General features: G+C 55.0%; 1 protein-coding gene across 4 annotated transcripts in view; it reads left to right on the forward strand.

Moving 5' to 3' along the window:
- The first annotated feature begins 9,245 nt into the window (after nucleotides 1-9,245).
- Nucleotides 9,246-9,656, forward strand: part of Sirpa (signal-regulatory protein alpha) — a 41,984-nt gene continuing 41,573 nt past the window's right edge. For all 4 annotated transcript variants that reach the window (XM_005380740.2, XM_005380741.2, XM_013512245.1 and 1 more), the window contains exon 1: nucleotides 9,246-9,499. The gene's annotated coding sequence lies outside the window, so the exon portion shown is untranslated. The remainder of the gene's footprint in view (nucleotides 9,500-9,656) is intronic.

Here is a 9,656-nt window from a genome sequence, read left to right on the forward strand (position 1 = left end):
TCCAAAGACCCCAAAAGACCGGCGCTCCCCGCCCGAGGCTCCCCGTGCGCTGGGGGCCCACCCTCCGGGAGCCACCAGGCAGGAAGCTAGCCAGCCCGAAGACTGGCGCTACCCACCTGAGGCTCCCTGTGCGCCGGAAGCCCTCCTTCCAGGGAAAGACCAGGCCAGGAGTGAGTCACTGGTCCCAAGACCAGCACTCCCCGCCCGAGGCTCCCCGTGCAGAAAGTGATGTTAATCATTAGTTTAAGATTAAGATAAATGGGCCAGGTAAGGTTTGACAAAATAAAACAAAACAAACACTGGTCTTCAAAATTTTTGTGCATTTGCAAATATTTTTGTGGGGGTCTATTTTTTTAAAGACAGGGTCTCACTATGAGTTCAGACTGAGCTCACCTTGAGCTCACTTTGTAGCCCAGGCTGGTCTTGCACTTGTAACATCCTTCTGCCTCCGTCTCCTAAATTCAGGGATTACAGGTGTGTGCCACCATGCCCAGCACACAAATACTTTAAACCTGCACCCCAGCGTATGCATATGTTTATCTAAGTATACTTTTTACACTAAAATATAGTTGCTAGCATGTACACAGAAAGAGATAAACTTGAAATAATGAAATAAAAATACACAGATCATTACATTAAAGGAGAGGTAGAAATCCAAGCAAAGTGAAGTAACATTTATTGAGTACCTCCTATATGCATATTATTCCTCAGAATCTTCAAAATCATAAAGAGGCTATCTTGCTTGTCCATTTTCCAGGTGAAGAACTGAATGACAGACAAGTAGAATTCTCTGCCCTCCTTCTAGCCACCTGCAGCCAGCAGGGCCAGAAGCCAGATCTCCAGGGGCTGGCTGGCTCCAGAGCCCTTGGGCCACCCTGAGGCTCCACACCATGCAGGGAAAGAGGGGGCCTTGTAGGGAGTCAGAGAAAGACCTATCTTGGTTTTGGGGGGTAACAGTTGCAAAGCCGGGGTCCTGAGATTGGTAGGAGGTTCTGACGATGTGTCAAGAGCCTGGAGTGACAGCCTTGGACCCGAGCAGCAGCTGCACCATCAGGCTGAGCTGGATACAGTTGGTTCTTTCCTTTGTCCTCAACAGACAAGCACAGTCCGGGACCAGCCATTGGGCCTCCCCTGGAGTGTGTTGGAGATGAGGAATCTCAGCCTGACTCAGGACCCAGTAAGTCTGAATCTGCATTTCACAAGAGTAAGGTTGGAGGAGCCCAACTCAGGGCTCCTTCCTCTCCAGCTTTTCCGGTTTAGGATCTTGAGGAGTCCCCGGGCATTTGCAGTGGCTTCCAGGAATGTCCCCCACTGCTTGCCCTGGAGTGCCTCACCTCAGCTTGCATAGCTCCCATTTCTCAAGGGACAAGCTGGTGCCTTCTGAGGCCTGTGAGGCGCTGGGCTGGGCCCTGCTCCCTCTCTGCCCTCCGTCTACCCCGTCTCCATCCTTCTCACACACCCTGTCCTTGCACTAATTGGGCTTGGTGCTGGATGTCCTTGCACCTGGCATCCTGTGGCTCTTGTGCTCACTTCCTTCAGGAAGCTCTGCTCCCATGACTGTCTCACCTCCAGCTCTTTGCTTGACTCTTGGCCCAGAGCAGGTGCCCAGTAAACATTTGCTGACCAAACGGAGGCTGTGCCCTTGTCCTGCCACCCCCTGGGACCCTCTGTCCCTAAGCACCAAGTAGCTATGGGCCCTGAAGTAAGGGCAGAGGCCTTGGGACCCAGGTCCAGCTTTCTGAGGCCACCACAAGGCCAGTCCTGTGGGGTCAAGCAGTGTTTCCTGTGGTCTGAGAGCCTCTGGCATCTTCAACATTCTCTCCCTCTCCCCAGCCTCTCCCTGTGTGCTCTGATGCCCCCATTTTGGACTGTACTGGGCACAGCCCTAACTTGGGACACTCCTCTGCTAAGTCCCTGCAGTGCCTGTTTAAAAAGCCCAGCTCTTGCTTTCAGATGGGGAAAGAAACACCCAGAGAACGACGCAGACGGAGATTCTCCAATGTGGCCGCTGGCATCCGCAAGTAGAGAGGTCACCCCTTTTCCCGGCACCTCGATTTCATCTGTTCAGTGGTTGCAATTACTACTTTCTTTGCTGGAGAGGGAGTGAGCCTCATCGAGAGAGGAGACTCTCAGCGGTGGAGTTTCGAGTCTGAACCAGAGATGAGAGATGCATTAGTCCAGGCACTGAGGCTAGGGTGGAGAATAATGGTGGGCTGGCAGTGAGGAGGACAATAAGGGACTTGGGGCTGAAACGTCTGGACACATTGCCTTGCCTTGGCCCAACCCAGTGTATCACCCAGGCAGCCTTTTCCCTCACACAGCCTTCGCTCATTCATATGAAAGAGCAGAGGTGAGAGAACTGTGTCTGAGCTCAGCCTTCACCCACACAGCACCAGGCCACAGGGGATCTGGAAACCAGCTCAGGGGTCTCCCAGGCCACCTCCCCACTTTCTCCTGTGGCAATAGCAGCCTGGAAGCTGGATTAGCCACTTGCTACCACCAGAAGCCACAGTCCCAGCTCACCGGAAGCTGCTGTGGAGAAAGTGGTATGCATTCCTTGGACTTTCCCTGAGAGCCGGCCAGCTCCTGCCAGGAATGGACACTTCCTCCCAGGAGCAGGAATGAGGCCAACTGCAGCCTCAGCCTCCCTGGCTAGGAAAGTGGCTGGAAGTTCAGTAAGGGCGCCTGTTCCTGGAGGAAGCCCGGGTCAAACCAGGCCCTCAGGAAAGAGAAGGCTGGAGCCCTGGGGGAGGTTCAGTGCCCTTGTGGATGGAGCTGCTTCCTGCCCAAAAAACACCTTCCACACAGTCAGCAGCTACTGCCCAAGGCCCAACTCTGCATAGGCAAGGCTCTAGGTGTGACAAACAAAGGCTTTAATGGAATTCAACTCTAAGTGGGAGAGCCACAGCAGCCACTAAATATACATTATGCCATGGGGATATATAACTCCTTTCCAGGAAAATAAAGCAGGGTAGGGGTAGGATGCAATAGGACACTTTTAGAGTGGCCAAGTCAGGATTTTCTAAGCAGGCAACATTTGAGCAGAGACCCAAAGGAAGAAAAGGAATTGGCTAAACAGCTAGCTGGGGAAAAAGCGTTTCCAACACAGGAAAAAGCAAGTGCAAAGGCCCTGCGGTGGGCAATGCTGGGTGTGTTCAAAGAATATTCAGGAGTATGGCTGGAATGAAGCGAGCAAGGGGAGTACAGAGGAGATCACCTGAGACTTGTGTGTTCTTGCCTGAGAACTTCTAGATTTATTCCAAGAGATGAGATGGAAGGCTCCTGGGAGGTTCTGACTGAAAGAAGGACAAGGCAGGGAGTCCTGGGAGGAAGTAAGGAGCCCCTGAGGAGCTGAGAAACACATTGGTCCAGGTGAGAAATGCAGGTGCAGACCAGTGCGTGAGGCAGGTAGGAGGGGCTGTGGGATTCTGGGTTTTCCTGTGGTGGCAGAGTTACAGGGAACCAGCAGGAGGTTTGGAGGATGAGACAGAGGTGAGTGAAGGACTCCAAGGTGTGCGCCTGTGAAACCCCATGGGCGGGACCAAGACGCAGAAGGTGGGACAGAGAGAGCACATGTCGTGCACAGCTGTCTTTTGCTGATATTTATATTCATATTCTCTCTCCCTCCTTTCTCTCTCTCCCACAAATCCTGCTCACAACCTTTTTTTGGATGAGGAAACAGGCTCACATCCCCCTCCCAAACTGCACAGGTAACAAGGGACAGAACTAGAAGTGAGTTCACACGTCTCAGCCACAGAGCTGCTGTCATCAGAACTGGGAAGTCAGTATTCCACCCACCAGGTCCTCTCTGCCTGTGACCCAGCAGCACGCCAGTGTTGGACTGCTCAGAAGGAAATCCTCAAGACAGCCCTCCGTGCTGACAGGGACCCAGAGAGGGCACTGTGGTGCATCCCAAGCTCCCAGCCAAGTAGCAGTCAGCACATGCAGGGATGGGGAGCCGGAGCTGGGAATGAGTGCTCCGGGATTCAAAGCCTGGATCTGTAGCTCTTGAGCTGTGGGCTCTTGGAGTGGAAGTTCAAACTCTCTACCTCAGTTTTCTCATCTGTGAAATGAGGATGAGAACTGCATCCACGTAAAAGAGCTATAGTGAGAAGGCATGCTGAAAACCTGCGGGGCTAGAGTTTGGCATGCACTCGCACAGTTTAGCAATGATTAGTATTCCTATCAGGTCTCTTGAACCTGGGTCTCTCGATGCACAACCAAGGCCACCAACTCTCTGCCTCAGCAAGCATCCACCCTGCAGGAATCCGCCACCGCCCCCCCAGAGGTGGGGGGAAGGCTCAGCTCCACACAGATGGGCTCTGCTTGGGTGGAGCCAGATCCAGGAGCCTAAGAACAGTGTTTAGGGCCTGACAGCGCAGTCCCACCCCTGATGAGCTCGGGCAAGCTGCCTGCCCGCCCGCCTGCCTGCCTGCCTGCCTGCCTGCGAGTGGTTGCGTGGCTGACTTTCCCGGGAAAGCACTAATTACCACATGGCTCCCTTGGGGTCTGGCTCTGTGATCTGTCACAGCCCCTCAGCCTGTGACTGCTGGCGCAGTGTCTGAGCCAGTGCTGTCCTACTCTCTGCCTTCCCCCTCCAGAGAGAACAGGAGCCAGGTAAGGGACAGGCTGACTCACAAACGAGGAAGCTGGGCCTGGGCTCACAGACCACAGGCCTCAGCGCCTCCCTAGTCAGTGGTTCTCAAAATGTGGTCCTACACCAACAACATGAACATTTACTAGAAATGCAAATTCTCAGGCCTCACCTGAGATCTTCTGACTTCCACACTGTGGGGGTGGAACCCTGGACCCATTTTTAAAATCCCGCCAAGTGATACTGAAGTCTGCTTACGTTGAACCCCAGCTCTGATTCCTGGGCAGCTACGGCCAAAGGCAGGGGCTTATGGAAGGGTGGTTGTGAAGTAGGGTGAGTTAAAGCACGGACTTCTGGAGATCTGCCTTCAAATCTACACTTCGCTGATGCCTTATCCTGTGAGCTGGGACAGGTTATTTTTTTATATAACACATATTTATTGCCAGCCTACTGTTTGCTGTAGAAGGCCCTGGAACTGCAGCTCCACAATAGCCAATATTAACACTTAACTGTTAGAAAAAAACTTTTAGGGGCTGGGGATTTAGCTCAGCGGCACAGCACCTGCCTGGCAAGTGCGAGGTCGTGAGTTCGATTCCCGGTACCAGAAAAAAAAAAAGAAAAAAACTTTTAGGTATGTAGCCTATCATTAGCCTAATCTGCAAGTGACAAACAGATTACTGAAGTATCTCCCCGCAAGCTAGTCTGAGAGAGCCCTGGGGTGTGAGCCTGGGGATCTGCTTCCAGAGCCAAGGGATGAGCCACTGGGCTACACTGCGCAGTAGTTAGTGAGAGAGGGGGACAAAAATGCGACACAGACACACGCTCTTAGCAGGTCCCAGTGATGCGGTGAAGACAAAGTAGGGAAGTTGGGAGGGCGGGGTGGAGCTGGGGGTGACCACTCTAGCAGGATGGTCTGGCAAGGCCACTAAGGAGGTGGCCTGTGACTAGGAAGCTCTCAAAGTCTGCACCGTCAGCTGTAAAATGACGAGGTCATGAATTCCCTCCACGTGTGGCATGAATATGTCACAAAAGCAAGCCACTCCACCCCTCTGGGCATCAGTTCCCACAGCTACAGCATGGAAGGACAGCAGTCACGCAAGAAGGGCTGTGGTGAGCCTTGGCAATGATCCACCTAAGGCTCGGAACACAGGACAAGGTCCCCCCTCCAGTCCCAGCCCTCTGTCTCCAGCCTGGTCAGCAGTCCCCTTGGTTCCCCAGGCCAAGCAGCCCAAGAGTCCATGCTGTTTTTATTTTTATTGTTCTGGCTCCACAGCTGAGGCCTCCAGCTCCAAATGGCTCCTCTTGCCCAGAAAAATAGGTCGTTGGCAGCTCCAGCCTCTTGACAGGCCCCACACAAAGGCAGCCTGGCGGGCTCGCCTGCTGACGCAGGCCCGGTTACGGGAAGCCAGGAGCAAGTGTGGGCACGGCTGTGCCTGTGTGGGCGGAGCGGGTCCCTGCAGGTCCAACGCACCTGGCACAGTGGCCCTGGTCAAGTCACTTTTTGCCTCTGCCGTTGCTCCTCACCGCTGCAAACCCAGCAGAGCCCAGAGATTCCACAAGAGGACAGGCATACGAGGGCCCACCACTGCAGGCCGGGCCTGGTCCAGATGCTTTTCACACTGAGGGCCACAGTGACCACTTCTACCAAGACTGTCCTGTCGTTACTATTTTGCACGCTAAGGTTCAACACTTTTTTTTCCCTCCAAGTTGTGTAAGTTAAATAACCTGGCTGAGTCTTAACTTCAAAGGTCCAGAGCCCCGCACCCCACGCTCATTCAGGTCTTCTGCAGACCCCCAGACAGCAGGGCAGGGATCAGACCTGACTGGATAAACGCATACCCCGGGCTGCCGAGTGGGGTAGAAGGACAGTGGGATGGTTCACCAGCTGAGAGGTGGCAAAGGCTCAGCCCAGGGCAGTAGTGACAGAGGTATTAGCCCAAGACTTTAGCAGCGGAGGAGCTGACAGTGGCTTGGTTCCGGGTGTGGCGGGAAAGCCCAGCCTGCAGGTCACTCACAGCAGGTAGCGGAACAGCCAAGAAGCCAGTGCAGGATGGAGCCACCTCTGGCTTCCATCTCTCTTCCCCCATGAGACCTTCTGACCCCTTTTCAAAACTGCCTGCTTGCGGGCCTGGTGGCATACGCCTGTAATTCCAGCCCTGGGAGGCTGAGGCAGAAAGATCACTGCAAGTTTGAGAGTAGCTTGGTCTACAGAGTGAAGTAAAGGCCAGCCTGAACTATATAGCAAGACCCTGTCTCCAAAAAAAGAAACAAAAAACTGAACCTGCCTTATCACCAGCGCTCCTGGGCCCCTTTCCTGCTTTCTCCTTCCTGAGCACCCATCCCCATCTAGCACTAAATATTTTCCTATTGATTTGCTTGCTTCTTTGGGCTTGAATGTCAGCTTCTTAAAGGCAAGGATTTGTGTGCGTGTTTTTATTTTCCAACTGCAGCATGCCCACTGCCTAGCACAGTGCCTGGCACACAGTAGATGCTTCATAAATAGTGAGGACTGCATGTTTGGATGAGACATGTATGAAGGCAGCTAGATTTTAATCCAGGGCAGCCAGACAGTTGCTATGGGAGTGACTGGTTCATATCAATTGTCTGCCATAATCTTTCTATGGGACCTCAAGCAAACTGCCCCCTAATCTGCTCATGGTTCTCCATGGCCTCTGGCCATGGGTGATTTTTAGATGAAAGGAGGAGGGGCTCCCCCTCCACCCTAGGGCAAGAGTCAGGGCAACAGGGGCCCCATACTGGGAAGCCCTGCTGAGCGCCTTTGCCAAAGGTGCAGTACATAAATAGCAGATGGTTCAATTATTATCCTCCTAATCCCCAGCTTCCTAATCCCAGGCAGGTTGGTGTGTGCACCCTGGGGAACCATGAACAGCAGTCTTCTGCAGGCACCAGCAGCTCCCTCATCTCTGACCTTACTATAGCAACCCCTCACCCCACCCCACCCACCCCCGCAACAAACACACACCTCCTAGATGAAATCTGGAGCTGGATTTTCCCTTAATGGTCCTGCCAGATGCAGATGTGGTCTGATGAGCTGAAGACCCTCCCGGTGGCCCCCATCAGATGATCCCAGAGTATCTTTCCTCCCTGGCACCTGTTTCCATCCTCCAGCCCCCTCCCCCCGGAAGAAGACTGGCCTTTGGAACACATCACACCAGGGCAGTCCCAGCTCATAACCCCCCCGGCAGCTCCCATCTGCAGAATACTGCAGGCCCTTTGCCTCAGCCTCCAGCCAAGCTGGCCCCAGGACCTTTATCTGTGCTGCTCCCCTTTTTGGATCACCTTTCTCCTCACATCTTCACTTTGCTTTCCCTCATCCTGTCTAAATGAGCTCAGCTGGCTCACTCTCTAAGCTCATCTTCCGTGTTGGTTAGTTTCTCCACTTGCCCACTTCTGTCTCCTCTACTAGAATGTGAAACCTTCCAGGATGGGGATCTCTTGTAATCTCTCAAGCCCAAAGAAATGAAAACCCTGCTCCACTTCAACGCTGCCCAGAACCCTGTAGGGTCGCAAGAACTGCTGCCAAACACCCACCTGTCGGACATTTTCACTGCACTTGGTACATGCTAGGCTCTTTTTTAAATGTGCAGGTATTAAGTTATCTAATCCTCACAATGGCCTTTTTAGGTTGAGCTCATTTTGGATGAGTACGGTGGGGCAGAGAAACTATAAGATATCTTCCCAAGTCTGCAAGGTTCATAAGACTTGCAAGGATACAAGCCCAGGGAGTTAGGTCCATTCTTGCAGCTTACCCTGTCTGCCTCCTTGTCTTAGGAGGAAAGCAGGACCAGGCATTTCACCAGGTGCTGGAGAGGACAGGCCTGACCGTGCAAAGCCCAGAACTCAAATGTCCACATCTCCTTTCTTCCCAGGCCTCACCGAGCCAGTGGCCTGTGACTTATCTCCTCCCTCTCTGGGCCCCAACTCCTCCATTCACCGATGGGGCCTTCTCCTGCTCTGCTTCATTGTCCCTTAACTGCCACCTTGTAAAGCAAAATTAAGTTCTCTCTGAGCTTACTTGCAACTCAGCAACTCTCCAATTAGTGGAGGGTCTTGAACTGCTTTCCCTCCCTCTGCTGGTGACCGGCACTCCAGCTCCCCAGCTCCCACCTGACTTGGTTGCTGCTGTGAACAGACTCTCCCTCAAAGAGGGAGAGAAGGCAGCGTTCTCCACCGGGAGGCTCCGTCCTCTGGGATCCATCCTGTCCTCCTCTCCTCTTCCTCACTGCCCGTCATTCTCTCGGAACCCAGGCCTTCAAGGGCCCCTGTCCCCACACCCGTCTCTGCCTTCCCCAGCCCGAGTGGGCCCTCTCTGGAGACACCCCTTGCCACGGAGCAGCCGCCTCCGGGAAGGGCCGGACCCTTCCCCTCTCTTCTCTCCCCGCCCGGCCCCATCCCCGCGCTCTCCCCAGCGCCTCCCTTCCCGCGGTACCGAAGTCCTTCCTACACACGCGCTATTTTTGTACCATCACACTCTCCTTCCTCTCCCCCTTCCCCCTACATTCACTTCCTGCTCTGCTTCCCCCGGCCCAGCTCGGAAAGACGCGGGCCCCTCTGGCCCCGCACCTACCGCACGGCGGACCTTCAGCGCTGGGACCCAGGGGCAGGGCCTTCGGGGAGGGGCAGAGGCGAAGCTCCCGCCCCTCCATTCCCCTCGCCGCCGCGCCGCCCGCGGCCTCTGGCGGGCGGGACCTGGGATCTACAGCCCGGCCCGAGTGCTCGGCCGCGGGGAGGTGGCCACAACTTCCCCAGTCCACCTTAAGACGAGGATGTGACCAGCCCGCGGCGCTGACCTTACGAAAACAAGTTTGCGCAAAGTGGAGCGGGGGCCGGCGTCCGGGCAGCCCAGGCAGCGCTTCCTCGCCTCGCAGCCACCCGGCGGCGCAGGTCCGACTAGCCGGGCGCGGAGCGGAGGGGAGCGGAGGGGAGCGGAGGGGAGCGGAGGGGAGCGGAGGGGAGCGGAGGGGAGCGGAGGGGAGCAGACGGCGCCTGCGGCCGGGCGCAGCGCGGGCTGGGACTGGCGGGCCGGGAGCCGGAGCGGGAG

This window comes from Chinchilla lanigera, unplaced genomic scaffold (genome assembly GCF_000276665.1).
Source record: "Chinchilla lanigera isolate Chin_1 unplaced genomic scaffold, ChiLan1.0 scaffold00014, whole genome shotgun sequence".
Taxonomy (NCBI): domain Eukaryota; kingdom Metazoa; phylum Chordata; class Mammalia; order Rodentia; family Chinchillidae; genus Chinchilla; species Chinchilla lanigera.